Source organism: Pseudopipra pipra, chromosome 4 (assembly GCF_036250125.1).
Source record: "Pseudopipra pipra isolate bDixPip1 chromosome 4, bDixPip1.hap1, whole genome shotgun sequence".
Classification (NCBI taxonomy): Eukaryota; Metazoa; Chordata; class Aves; order Passeriformes; family Pipridae; genus Pseudopipra; species Pseudopipra pipra.
The window spans coordinates 36,228,389-36,241,366 of NC_087552.1; the positions used below are offsets into that span (position 1 = coordinate 36,228,389).

General features: G+C 37.4%; 1 long non-coding RNA gene across 1 annotated transcript; it reads left to right on the forward strand.

Moving 5' to 3' along the window:
- The first annotated feature begins 326 nt into the window (after nucleotides 1-326).
- On the forward strand, nucleotides 327-12,552 carry LOC135413157 (uncharacterized). The gene is made up of 4 exons (XR_010430112.1): nucleotides 327-552; nucleotides 926-1,044; nucleotides 1,480-1,591; nucleotides 11,718-12,552. It is a non-coding gene; the product is annotated as an uncharacterized LOC135413157 (long non-coding RNA).
- The last annotated feature ends 426 nt before the right edge of the window (nucleotides 12,553-12,978 follow it).

A 12,978-nucleotide genomic window follows, 5' to 3' on the forward strand; every position in this document is an offset into this window, starting at 1 on the left:
CTCAATCCATGAGCCAATTGCTCACCCACTGCATGATGTGTTTATCCAGCTGTGTGCTGGACAGTTTGTGCAGAAGGATCCTGTGAGAGACAGTATCTAAAGCTTTACTGAAATCCAAAAAGTTTACATCAGCGGGCTTCCCTTGATCTAGGGTTAGGCTTCCCTAACCCATAACTAGATGGGTTACCTTGTCATAGAAGGAAATCAGGCTTGATGAGCAGGACTTTCCTCTCAAGAAGCCACGCTGGCTGTGACCAATGACTGCATTGTCCTCCAGCTGTTTTTCAGTACCTCCCAGAATAATCTTCTCCATAACCAACCAGGCTTGCAGTTTCTGGGTCCTCTTTCTTGCTCTTCTTGAAAAATGGGACAAGGTTTGCCAGCTTCCAGTCATCTGGGACCTCTCTGGATTCCCAAGACCACTTAAAATTAAATCAAGAGAGAGGTTTTGTGATGACATCAGACAGCTCTTTGAGGATTCTAGGATTAATCCCATCAGGCCCCATAGATTTGTAGGAATCCAGCTGGAGCAGCAGATCCCACACAATTCAGGTCAGCTGGGAGTTAATCATTCTCGTAGTCATGGTCCTCCAGCTTAGGGCACTGAGACCCTCTTGGTTCATCATCCATGTTAAAGAAAGAGGCAAAGAAGGCATACCTCTGCCTTGTCTCTGGTCCTGTTTGTGTGGTGACCGTATTCATCCAATAATAGACTGATGATATTTCTATCCTGCCTATTGCCATTAATATATTTGAAAATACTATTTTTATTGTCCCCCATATTTCTGTCCAGCTTCAACTCCAGCTGAGCTTTGGCCACATGAATTTTCTCCCTACAGTGGCAAGCAGCTTCTATATATTCTTCCCATGTCACTTGACCTTGCTTCCACTGGGCATACACCTTCCTTTTTTGCTTTATTTCCAGGAGAAAATTCCTGTTCAGCCAGGCCAGCCTTCTGTCTTGCCTTTTCGTCTTAAGACATTTGGGAATTTCCAAATGGGATGCTGCAGTCCACTTCTGCTTTCTTTTTACCTGTTAGAGAGGTATCACAATATTTTGAGAAAAGTCTCATGTGAAAAATCTTATATAATTTCATAATATTCCCAACTGCACATAAAATTCACCTTGAAATAACTGAGAGGTTCGAAATTTAAGCCACAGGTCTGGCTCTTACCATTGTGCAGCTGCCCAGCAAAGCTGCTCGGTGGCAGTGTTTTGAGTCCTTTACTTTGACAAGGCCAGAGAAAAGGCATTTTACATGAAAGAGAGAACAGAGAAAGGACATCTGAAAAAAACTGTCCCGTAGAGTTTTTGGAAAGGACCAATTTGATAATCTGGCCCAACTGCTGCTAATGTTTGTTCATAACAGTGAAATATTTTATGTATATTTGCTACTTTTGCATCATAATTTCCTATGGCTCCTGTAGTGAAAGCTTGTAAGAAATCCTCAGCATTATGTCTGTCTGATCTCTTTCCAGGTCATCCTGTAGTGATTTTCAGCAGGGCCCAGCTCGCCTCTCAGATGGAGTTTGGAGACTGAAGGGAAATTAGATGCATCTGAATATGGATCAGCATGCTCTTCCATTCGTGGTAAGTTACCATTCATGAAGGCTGACAAATCAGTATGTTTTATACTGTCTGCAATGAGCTTATGGAATTATTAGAACAGTGAGTTAAACATGATTTTCAAACTGATTTCACTATGTTTCCACTCTAAACATAAAAGAAAATAGACTTATATTCTCTTAAGCATGTGGAAGAGATACATCCATATGCTCAGTGTACCTGAAAAAACCATGCTGCCACAGCTATTAAAAGAAAAATAGGACGAAGATATCATGTGCACATTTCACTTGTATAGTTACTGCCAAAACTTATTTCTCTGCTTTTAGTTAAGAGTCTCATTTAGTTGTGTAGTATGATCTTCTCTTCAAAATTAAAGCTTCCACTTTATAAAGTGATTTTCGGACTGCAATCTGAAGCACTGACTGGAAAACCCAATAAAAGTAATAGAAATATTTTGGCAATTATGCACCATATTTTATTTTTTTTTAAATTGCCATTTACCAAGTAAGATCATGACAAGATGTTAACAGAATTAATTAAAGACATATGGTAGCCCTGTCATATTTAACACACTCATTTGTCATCACATTCTGCTATCATTTAAACCATTATATCATGCTTGTAAAGTTAGTACAGATTGTCTATAAATATATATATATTTCTCTACTAATGATATTTTTTCAAGTCTCTGAGCCAGCCAGAATGCATTGCTATTATAATACTTTTTTAGTTCCTAAGAGTTGCATGTTCTGATACTGATAAAGAAGTCAGCATCATTTTTAGAAGTTTATGGTGTATTTAATTTATGTTCCACCAAGACAACCAAAGGTTTAGAAGTAGAAATATTTGTTATACTTGTATGTTGTGACAAAAAATTTTAACACTGAGTTTATCCATTGATTGTTAAAGTTATCCATATTAGCCTCTTAAAATTAGCCAGACAGCTGTGTTTCTTAATACATAGTCCTTTTTTCCACCAGTGGAAAAATAAGTCTAAAAATGCTATTTACATGAACAGAAAGGTAAATTTAATCCTATTTATGGACATATTGACTAAAAAGTTGGGCCAGGGAAGATATAGATTGGATATCAGGAAAAATTTCTTTACAGAAAAGATAGTCAAGCATTGGGATGGGCTGCCCAGGGAAGTGATTGAGTCATCATCTCTGGAAGTATTTAAAAGATGTGTAAATGTGTCACTTATGGCCATGGCTTAGTGGTGGACTTGGCAGTGGCAGTTAACAGCTGATTTGAGGTCTTGTCTTAGAGGTCTTTTCCAACATAAATGACTCTATGATTCTATACAGTGTAATTGATTCAGCACTGAAAGTCAAGAATGGCAATAAAATTGCCTTTGTGTTTCTCAGTGCAAGGAACATGGAAGTAATTTTAGTCTCATTATGGTAAAAAAATCAGTGTAAAAAAATCCTATTAAATTTTCAGATATAAAAGATTTAAAACTTTGAGTAACAATAGTTCAGGTCAATTGCTCTGTCATTGTGTTTATCAATTGGTATGACTTAGATGTGAATGCTTGCCAACTCTTACATTTCTGCCAACATAGTAAAGACAAGAATTAGAAAGAACACTCTGTGTCTCATCAAACGGGGGTGACCATGCTCTCCTAGACCACAGGATTCAGTCTGTAGGTGTCAGGCTGAGTCACATGTTTACCCAATGCCAAACTCAGTTTGAAGCACCACTGACACATGAATAAAATCAGCCACCATGTGTAGGTAAACAAAATATGAAGAAGTACACTTAGTTTCTTGTTCTGTACTCACTGAACGAGGTCTTTTGATGCCGAATGTTCTTTTTTTTTTTTTTGTCCACAGTTTAAGAAACATGTAACTTCTTCCACTAAGTTTATTGCTGTTATCCAAACTTCCTCTGTGAATTCTATACTGGAATTCTCCCCTAAACCCCTACCACTCATTGCATATTATTCTAAGCAACTGCCCAGCTAATTGTACATATTTAATACAGGCATATATGTAGACATGTTTATATACATATGTATATAGCTGTATCTATAAATTTTGAAACAAATGTATGACTCATTTCTGGTTTTCTCCCTTTATTTCTTCTTTATCTATTTTGCCATCAGGAAGCTTTTCTGTTTCATTACTGTTCTTAGAGACAAATCTACAGCAATTAGATATGAAAAAGCAGAGTTACAGATTTCTTCTGTCAGTTCTGCCCCCTGGGCTATATTTGCCAGAAAACTGGACAGCAGCACAGATATCTGAGACATCAGTGCAGCCATGGACAGCCACATGAGGGAGTCTGACCAGTATCATTCTGTGTATTTCAGCATAAATCATACATTCTTTATTCAACAACATCAAAATAATGTAGAATACATTCTACCTTCTTGTACTTGCCCCGAAAAACTCAATTTAGCATTTATCATCTCTTTTCCTAGCTGACCTAATGTCTTGAAGAACATACCTCATGTATCTTTCTTTCTCCAAGATAATTAAATGAACTGATGATCATTATAAGCATGATAATATATTTGCATGTAAGTGGTCTGAATCCTGCAAACACTGTGATTTTCACTATTTCCATCCTCAGGTTTCCACTCTGCTTGGGGACTAAAGTGTCTCAGCATCATAGATATGTGTGTAGAAAAGTAATTTTAACAAGTTTCTTTAGTAATCGAGACCTCTGCAATTCCCACAGTAATTAGGATCTCCAGGATGGTAATGGATTTACAGATAGAAAATAAGTAGGGCATAACCAGAAAAGGCTGTGAAAATTTATACAGTGCAATAAAATGAAAGCTTGTGCATACATCTCCTCCCCTCAACTCTGCTTGCTTTGAAGTTGTCAAAAGAATTTATGACTCCTTCCTCTGATCCTGTCATTCCTTCCCTTTGAATTCCCTTTACAATGCCATGTACCATCTTTTCTCCTTGCTGTTTAATCTCAGTCCTCCTGATATTCACTAAGTTGCTAGCTAACAACATTGCTCTTACATGCCTAATAGATACATTTATTGTTCCTCCTATGCTGTCTTTTGTAGCTGGGGGACCATCTTGATCATAAAATATAAAGCCACTTGCTTTGTTCCCACAAAACTGTTTCAAAATTCCCCTTAATTACAATGCATCCAATAAGCACCTAATGAGTAGACAGGTGGTGAACAAAAACATTTACTTTTATGTATTTAATAAAAAACCAAGGAAATTTATCTAAGGGAAAAGAGAAACACTTGATATAGTGAAAAAGCTCCATGTGCTTCCATGTGAAAATCTTATATTTTGTTAATCCATTTCTTCCCAATTCATAGAATGTAATTAAGATTACTTTGTTTATTGGTTCTTTCAAAGAGAAAGAACCCAGCAGTAACTCCTCAGCTTTAAATAGCATAATTTGTCATGCATAGTTTTGCAGAAAGTACTATTCGCTTACATGCCTTGTGTATATCTAACCCCGCATACCCTGACCAGCACCGGTTGTGTGATGACACATCTTTCTTCAGTTTCTGATAATGTAAAAGCGGTCTGTGGAGTCACTGCTGGGAATCACTGGCTGCTTGATGACTACCTACATTATAAAACAGATTTTCTTCTGACCTGCTTGTGAAGTCAAACAGGCTGCTTTCTGACTGGGGAAGAAGAAAGGGCATCCTTCTTTTCCTGATTTGCCCGTTTGCTTTTTTTTCTTTCTACCACAGGCAGACTACTTGTGGGTTTTTTTTCTTGAAAAAGCCAACTAGTGAGGGACACAGAAAAAATTTACTAAGTGAATATTTTTAACCACACAGGTTTATATTTGATCCACTGTGATGAGGTCTGCCTGCTCTCTAGAAGGTTGTTCTCTTCTACTGTTAAAATTTACAGTCACGTACTAAAGCACAAAAAAGACAAACACTTCAGACAAAACCAAATGTAAAGCCTATTATTTCTAAGTCTTTAACATTTGTAAGTTTTCACTTGTAATCCCAGATTTTTTAACAGAAAAGAAATATTTGAGAATACTATCCTTAATAAGAATAGATTAGTGATATTTCATTGATATATAAGTTATTTATGAAAGAAAAAATACGTAGAGATTAATCCAATCACATAATACAATCCAATACAATCATGTAATACAATTCGATGATTGTAAATGATAAATACAGTCTGCTGCTGACAAGTATATGGAACAGCAAACCATTTTGATGGCTTTGCTAAAAGGATTTTCACTCTAAAACTGTAACATTTTCATTTAAAATTGTTATATTTTTCTTTCAAAAAGACAACTGAATAGTAGATACGTCATAATAAGTTTTGTTTCTAATTTTAAATGGAGGAAAACCTATCAGGTTCTATTGTAAAATTAATGGTTCAATGGCATTTTTTCTGCTTTTTTGTTAGATCAGGCACACCACAGGTTTAATGAGGGCACCCCAAAGAGGAGTGCAGTGGCTGGTAGGTACCACATAGAAGGCAGTCAATAAGGAAGATCTATACTGAAAACGGGCATAGGATCTTAGTTATTGCTGAGTGTCATCTTGGCATGTTCTTGGGCAGATCAGGATATTAGGTAGCTATTTCTTATTTGAAATGTCAAGCCAGCATCTTACTGCTCCAAAAGTCAGGCAACTGACCTGCTGTATCCTCTCATATCATGATTCATTATTAGGAATCTTAAAGAGGATTTATCTGTTCTAGTCATTCTCCTTGATGGCAGAAGCTGTTTCTTTGTTAAAAGTGGACACATGAGTAATAAGAAGGGTTTCCTGAGGTTTATGTAGTCATTGTCTACATGTAGAGACAGTCCAGCACTTTGTGTTAGCTGGCTGGGGAAAATGGTGGGAAGTCACCAGGCATGAGATGTAGACTGAAACCCATAGGTAGGGCAAACTAATCCCAAGGACTTGATCCTTTGGCATTCCACATTAACTTCTCCTATGATGCCACAGGATGCATTCAAAACCTGTGGCACATATGGTCAGGGAATTTAGGTGCAATGGTGCTGAAGGAGGTTCCCTTAACTGGACACTGGATGTGATACCTCTGTGTCCTGGTGCCTTTCCACATGCAACAGCTTCCACAGGGGCTTCAGGCAAGGTCCTCATAAAGTGACTTAGCTCTTGGATAAGGATCACAGAATTTTGCAACAATAACTGTGGGCAAATAGTTTGCACATATTAGGTAAAAGGGCTGTTTATTTCTACAGACCATATCAAAACATAGATTTTTTTTTTTCTGTTTGCATAGTATTTTTCACATATGTATTAATCATAGCCATTATACAGTATTCATGAAGTTATTCCAGGAAGTGAGAGCAAGTTTTTCTAATATTCCTCACTTACATACAGGAAATACTCAAAATCACATCTCTGGAACAGTTTTTTGAAGTAAAATGATCTTTGTACTGAATCTTTTTTATTGCCCCAGTAGGATAATTTCAGTCCAAAAAAAGCCTCATTTTCTGCTACAGTAGTCAAATTGCATTCATATTCTGGATTTTTCCATGGGAGCATATTTTCTCATGTAGGAACAGAACTAAACTGATGAATGCTTTCTAAAACAACAGTGGGAACCTCAGCTGAGCTCAGGACTGAAGGACTGACCCCATAGGCTCACATGAACTGACTTTGAAGGTCAGGTGGCTCTAGACTTGCAGAAGAAAGCATCAGCCCTGCTGAATGTATGTGGTGTGAAGTTGTCTGATTTTGGGGTAGCAGGTGATGAATCAATGTCTTCATCTCTGCAGACATTTCCAAGCCTGGCTGTGGGGCTAACAGGGAAGCAAGGAACCTGAATAAGCACCTCACAACAGCCTCACCAGAATTGAAGACTGTTGTTAGATCATCTTTTTGCCAAAAAGAAAAGAATAAGATACTTATCTCAAAAATAGTCTGTGAGTCAATATGCTTCAGCCCAGTAGCCTTGAGAAAAAAATTTCTGGAGACACAAGTCTGTTTCACTGTTGTGCACTACTCTGTCAGAGAAAAACATATTTCAGAAAATAACAGTGACTATCCCTCCCCATACAAAACATTCATAGAGTTCTCTACTTAAAAGTAGAGAACAAAGCAGAATAAGAGTTAATTATAAATATCTTGAAGTACATACATTGTCATTTGAAAATGCAATCTCTTTTTGGCATTCATTCCACTAACAACATATAAAATATTAACATTATGAGCAGTTTCCAATTGCTTCCTGCCTTTAAAATAATGTTTTTAATTTCTGAGTAAGAGGAAGAAAACAAGTGCAAGTGAAGTCGAAGTTGAACCTTTTTTTTTCCTAAAAAAAGGTCAAGTAAGCCATAGGAGTTTCCTAATATGATTATTCTGACATTTTCTGACTCATAATCTACTGAGTGTTCATTCACCTCTTGCAACTTGAAAGCGTCCTTGAGATCTGTAACTTCATCTGCATGCCAGTCTGCCAATTCTACACTCTTTAAAGTGGAATTTTCATTTATGCCAAGAGCTGAGCTGCATGGGGAGTAAAAGTCAGGAAAAATCAGAACTTTAAAGGATATGAAAGAAGAGAATTGCCTTTGATTTGACACTAAAAATTAGGACTTGAGCTTTGTATGATTTGTGATCCGTGATAGGGGTATGGGCCATGGGGTTCAGGCAACAAAGTAAAAGTAAGTTTTTTATTCCTGAGAAAATTATGTAATAGAAAAGGAAAATACATATTGGGATTGCTTTCAGCTTTCTGAGGAGGTCCATCCTGAATGAGCAGCAGTTGGAACTAAAGGGCTTGGAGCAGAGAGAGCCACAAACCAGCAAGAGGTTTGGAACCAGCAAGGGGTTCCTGCAGACCTCCTACAGCCTGGGTGCGAGGAGAAGTTCTGCAAAACCGAAAAAGTATGAGGAAGGCTTTATTTGTTCTTGTCCTCTCCCTTTCAGTTTAGCCTTGGAAACATCTGCTTTCCTCACATAGCCTAACTTAGCTGAAAAATTGTGAGAGACACACTGGATTACTATATTAATTATTGGTTCAGACAAACTCAAGTGTGTGTTTGAGGGGGAAGGGACAAGTTGAATTTCATGAAGGTGAAATGGTGCCCTGCTCCATACCCCAGCCCCTTGAAACCTCCTTGGCCAGCCCTGGAGCAGCTCTCACTCTGGGGTGAGAGCTATAATTCTCTCTTTTTATCTCTCTTTCTCTACTACTTCTTCTTCTCCTAATCTCCTTTCTTGGTATTTGGGTAAGTTAAAGCTGGATGGGTTAAGTTGTACGGGTTAGCATGTGCTAAGTCAATGCTTTGTGAAATGCTTTATTTTGGTTGAATGTTGCTCTTTAAACTTTTGCCAAGTTGCCTTATTTTCTAAAGTTTGCCAGTAAAAGTGTGTTATTTGACCTCCTGAGAAACATGTGCAGTGTTTTCTCCCATGAGCTCTCTCAAGGTATAAAAGAACCGACGTCCTTTTTCATACATTCAGCAGTCGGATTTTTGGTGTCTTGTATAAAGTAAAACCCCTTTGATGGGTTCATAGCTAGAACCTGGGGTCTTGCTAAAATTGAATGGTGCCACATAGAGTTCAGATTGCTTACAGGCAAACTATAAACTTGGGTTTATCATCCTAAAAACAGCCTGATTAATAAAATTATATTACTGTTACAGATCCTATTTCCAGAACCTGAGCTGCATTAAAAATCAGAGGACATGACTTGGGATTGCTATCAATGGAATAAACTGAAATACTTCAATAGAGGCTGCTTGCAGACTGAAATTTACAATATCATTCTGTTTTTCTAATCTTCAGAAATGTCAGTAATGACTTTGAAGTTACTGATATTCAACTGAATATCAGTATACTGAATATTCAGAATATCAATATACTGAAATTCAACTCATCCCCCTCCCCCATTAAAAGCTTATCTTAGTCTTTAAAAGGGTGTCTTTAACTTGTTTCCATCCTCACAGGTTGCCAAAGCCTACCTTTTGTCACTGACATATACAGAAAGGTCAATCAGTGTTTGTAATGAAGGTGTGCATTTATCAAAGTAGATTATTTACACCTCCTTTGCAGCAGGAAGGTAAACGCAGTTTCCAGAAGTATAAATATTATCACCCCTAGCCCCAAACCATCAAAAGTCTAGATCATAAAACATTTGTTTCTCCTGTGATTGTCATCTAGCAGTTATAAAGAAAATTGACATTGGCATCCACTTATATTCAAGCAGTATCTGGAACAAAAGGCAAGTTTCTCAAACATTACTGATCTTATAGGAGCCTTGCACAGATTTAAATAAATGAATATTTCAGAACTATATTTCATTTCAATAACCTTCTAAAATGGCTTTCTTTACCATATCTAAACTGCTGACTCAATTTTCCTATTCAGCAGTAATAAATGAAAAATTTCATATAAAGTTTTACAGATTGAAACACCGGCATGCATACAGTGACCATGTGACTGAGAAATCAATTGTTCCTACCACTGAGTACAGAGGAGTATTTAATAGAAACAACTTTTTGTTGCTGTTTGTGTTACTTTGCACATATAAGTGGAAGAATTAATTACAAATATCATAAAGACAATCTTAAAATAGCTTATATTGAGGAGTGGGTTATGTACACATCCCTGGATGTGTATTAAGAAATACGTGGCACTTAGGACAATAGTGGGGGATTTGATAGTGTTAGGTTAATGGTTGGACTCAAAGATCCTAGAGGTCTTGTCCAACCTGAACCTTTTTGTATGTATTCTATATACATAATCATATGAAAATACACATACAAATCACAGTCTTGCACATATGATATATGACTTGAACATTTTATGGAGCTCTCTCCAATTGTGTGACTGTCTGCTGCAACTCAGTTTTGGACTCCTCCCTTTTGCTATACCCTCTGATCCACCACTGATTTACATCTAACTCAAATGAGCCTCACAAAAAACATGCTTGAAGAGTGAAATAATACAAGAACATAGAAAACCAGAGAGGTTTTCTCTTTTCATTTTCCACATGCAATTTTTTAACATCTGGTGTATGTGGAAAGAAATATATGGTCTGTAACCTCAGTGCCTAGAAAGCTTAGAATTAAATAAAGTGTGATTTTAGACCAGAGCACAATCTTTCACTTGCATTTTGTATCGCAAAAAATGCCGCAAAATAATGTAGAACATTCAGGCTCACTGAAGCATTTTGTCAATTTACAATATCTAGCTAAACAACTGTGACGAAACCAAAAAAACCTCTAGCAGACTCAAGTGTACAGTTCATTTCCTTAATTTAAGATTTTTGCTTCATTTAAATTTTACTTCAGTTCTAAAAATTTAGCAGATGAAAGCAAACATCAGAAATTATATGAAACATTTGACTTTGGATTTCTCGAAAAATTTGGTGAACAGACTCTTCTCTCTGTGTTTTTTTGTCAGATTTTTTTGATCTTAGTTTGTTTAGCTTCTAATTATGTAGATGATAAAAAACATTCCCTTGAGAAAAATACCTAGTTGAATGAGCATGGTATTATCTATGAAAATCTGTCAGCTGTACGTGATGGGATACAAAAGGAGACAGTACTGGAATAAATGCAATATTTTATTGCACTGTGTCACGTGAACTCTACCATATCAGCATCCTAAAGAAGAAAAGCAAAAAGAGACCAGCAGTGCTGTAACACGTATTGACTGAATGAAGAGAGTAAACTGCACTCTTTTGTCAGGTTCACATGGAGAAGCTGGAAGACAGAGCTGGCTTGTACACCTTGGACAGTACAATGCACATACATGAGTTACAAGGTGTGAAGGTGGCCAGGCTCCTTATTCCTGTTTTTTTGTATATCACTAAGTTTTTTGAAATCAGGGAACAGGCAAATAACCTTGGCTGGTGCTGTCATATCCCAGTGACCTAGATCCTTTCTATTGCCTTTGATACTTGCATCACACTGAGATGTTTTTTCCTTCCCAGAGCACTGCAAATCAATAAGTATTGGTTAAGCAATTGATAATTTTGCTTATACTGTTTGTAAGACAGAATCAAAGCTTCAATTCTGGCATGGTATAAGGAAGCAATTCACTCAGAGTGCTCAAAGGATGGATGCTGTTGCTATGTCTTCACACTTTACTTCTCTGGTTGTCAAAGTCCTTGTTTTCTGATTGACCTCACTGAACTACTATTTCCTGCTTTAATTAAGGCAGTTTTAAATAGCCCTCTGTTGACCAGATTTTTTTTTTTCACAGAATATTCTGAGTTGGAAGGAACCCACAAGGATCATCAAGTCCAGCTCTCAAGTGAATGGCCTGCACAGGGATCAAACCCATGACCTTGACTTTTGTAGCACCATGCTCTAACCAATTAAGGAGAAGTTGACCCTCACTAGATGCAAGTTCACAAAAGACAGAGAAAAAAATCTTAAATCGTCATTTTCAAAAATTGTGTTTTGAGAAGCAGGAATGTTGGGAAAAAAATCTGGAAGGAGAATTGAGGATGGGGAAAAGGCAGAGAAGATAAAAAACACATCAGCTTTGGCACTGGCAAGGAATGGGGACTCAGGGATGCTCATTGACAGGCAGCTGGATATGTATCAGCAGTGTGCTCAGGTGGCCAAAAAGACCAGTGGCAGCTTGGTCTATATCAAGAATACTGTGGCCAGCAGGACCAAGGAAGTGATTTTCCTGCTGTACTCGACACTGGTGAGGCGTCACCTTGAGTACTATTTTCAGTTTTGGGCCCCTCATTTCAAAAAGGATATTGAGGTGATGGAGCTTGTCCAGAGAATGGACAATGCTGGTTAAGGGTCCAGAAAACATGTCCTATGAGGAACAACAACTGGGGAAACTGTGGTTGTTAATCTGGAGAAAAGGAGACTAAGTTGTGACTTCATTGTTCACTACGACTACCTGATAGGAGGTTGTAGTGAGGTGAAGGTTGGTCTCTTCTTCCAAGTCTCAAGTGAAAAGATGAGAGGAAATGGCATTAAATTGCACCAGGGGAGGTTCAAATTAGATATTAGGAAAACTTTTTTCACTGAAAGAGTGGTTTTTCACTGGAATAAATTGCCAGGGAGGTAGTGGAGCCACTGTCTTTGGAAGTGTTCAAAAGGCATTTGGATGTGGCACTTGGGGTTATGGTTTAGGGGTGACTGTGGTGGTGCCAGGCTGAAGGTTAAACCAGGTGATGTTGGCAGTCTCTTCAAATCTTCTGTAATTTAGGTTATTCTACATCTTTGTAGACTCTATACTTCAGTGTCTATATTTCCCTGTTCAGAGAACTGGCTGTTTCAGTTATGTGTAGTGTCTCCATGCCTGGAGATAGTTTCTTGTCCACTAAATATTTGGAATGAGAAACAAATATTTGATAATAAAAAGAGAAATCACAGGAGAAAAGAAGTACTTCTCTAGAATCTAGTAATGGATTAAGAAATCGGTCTACCATAGCTCGGGAATAATAGCCTACCATCCTTATTGTCAAAAGAGACTTTGGTGTCAATTTCTTTGTAGA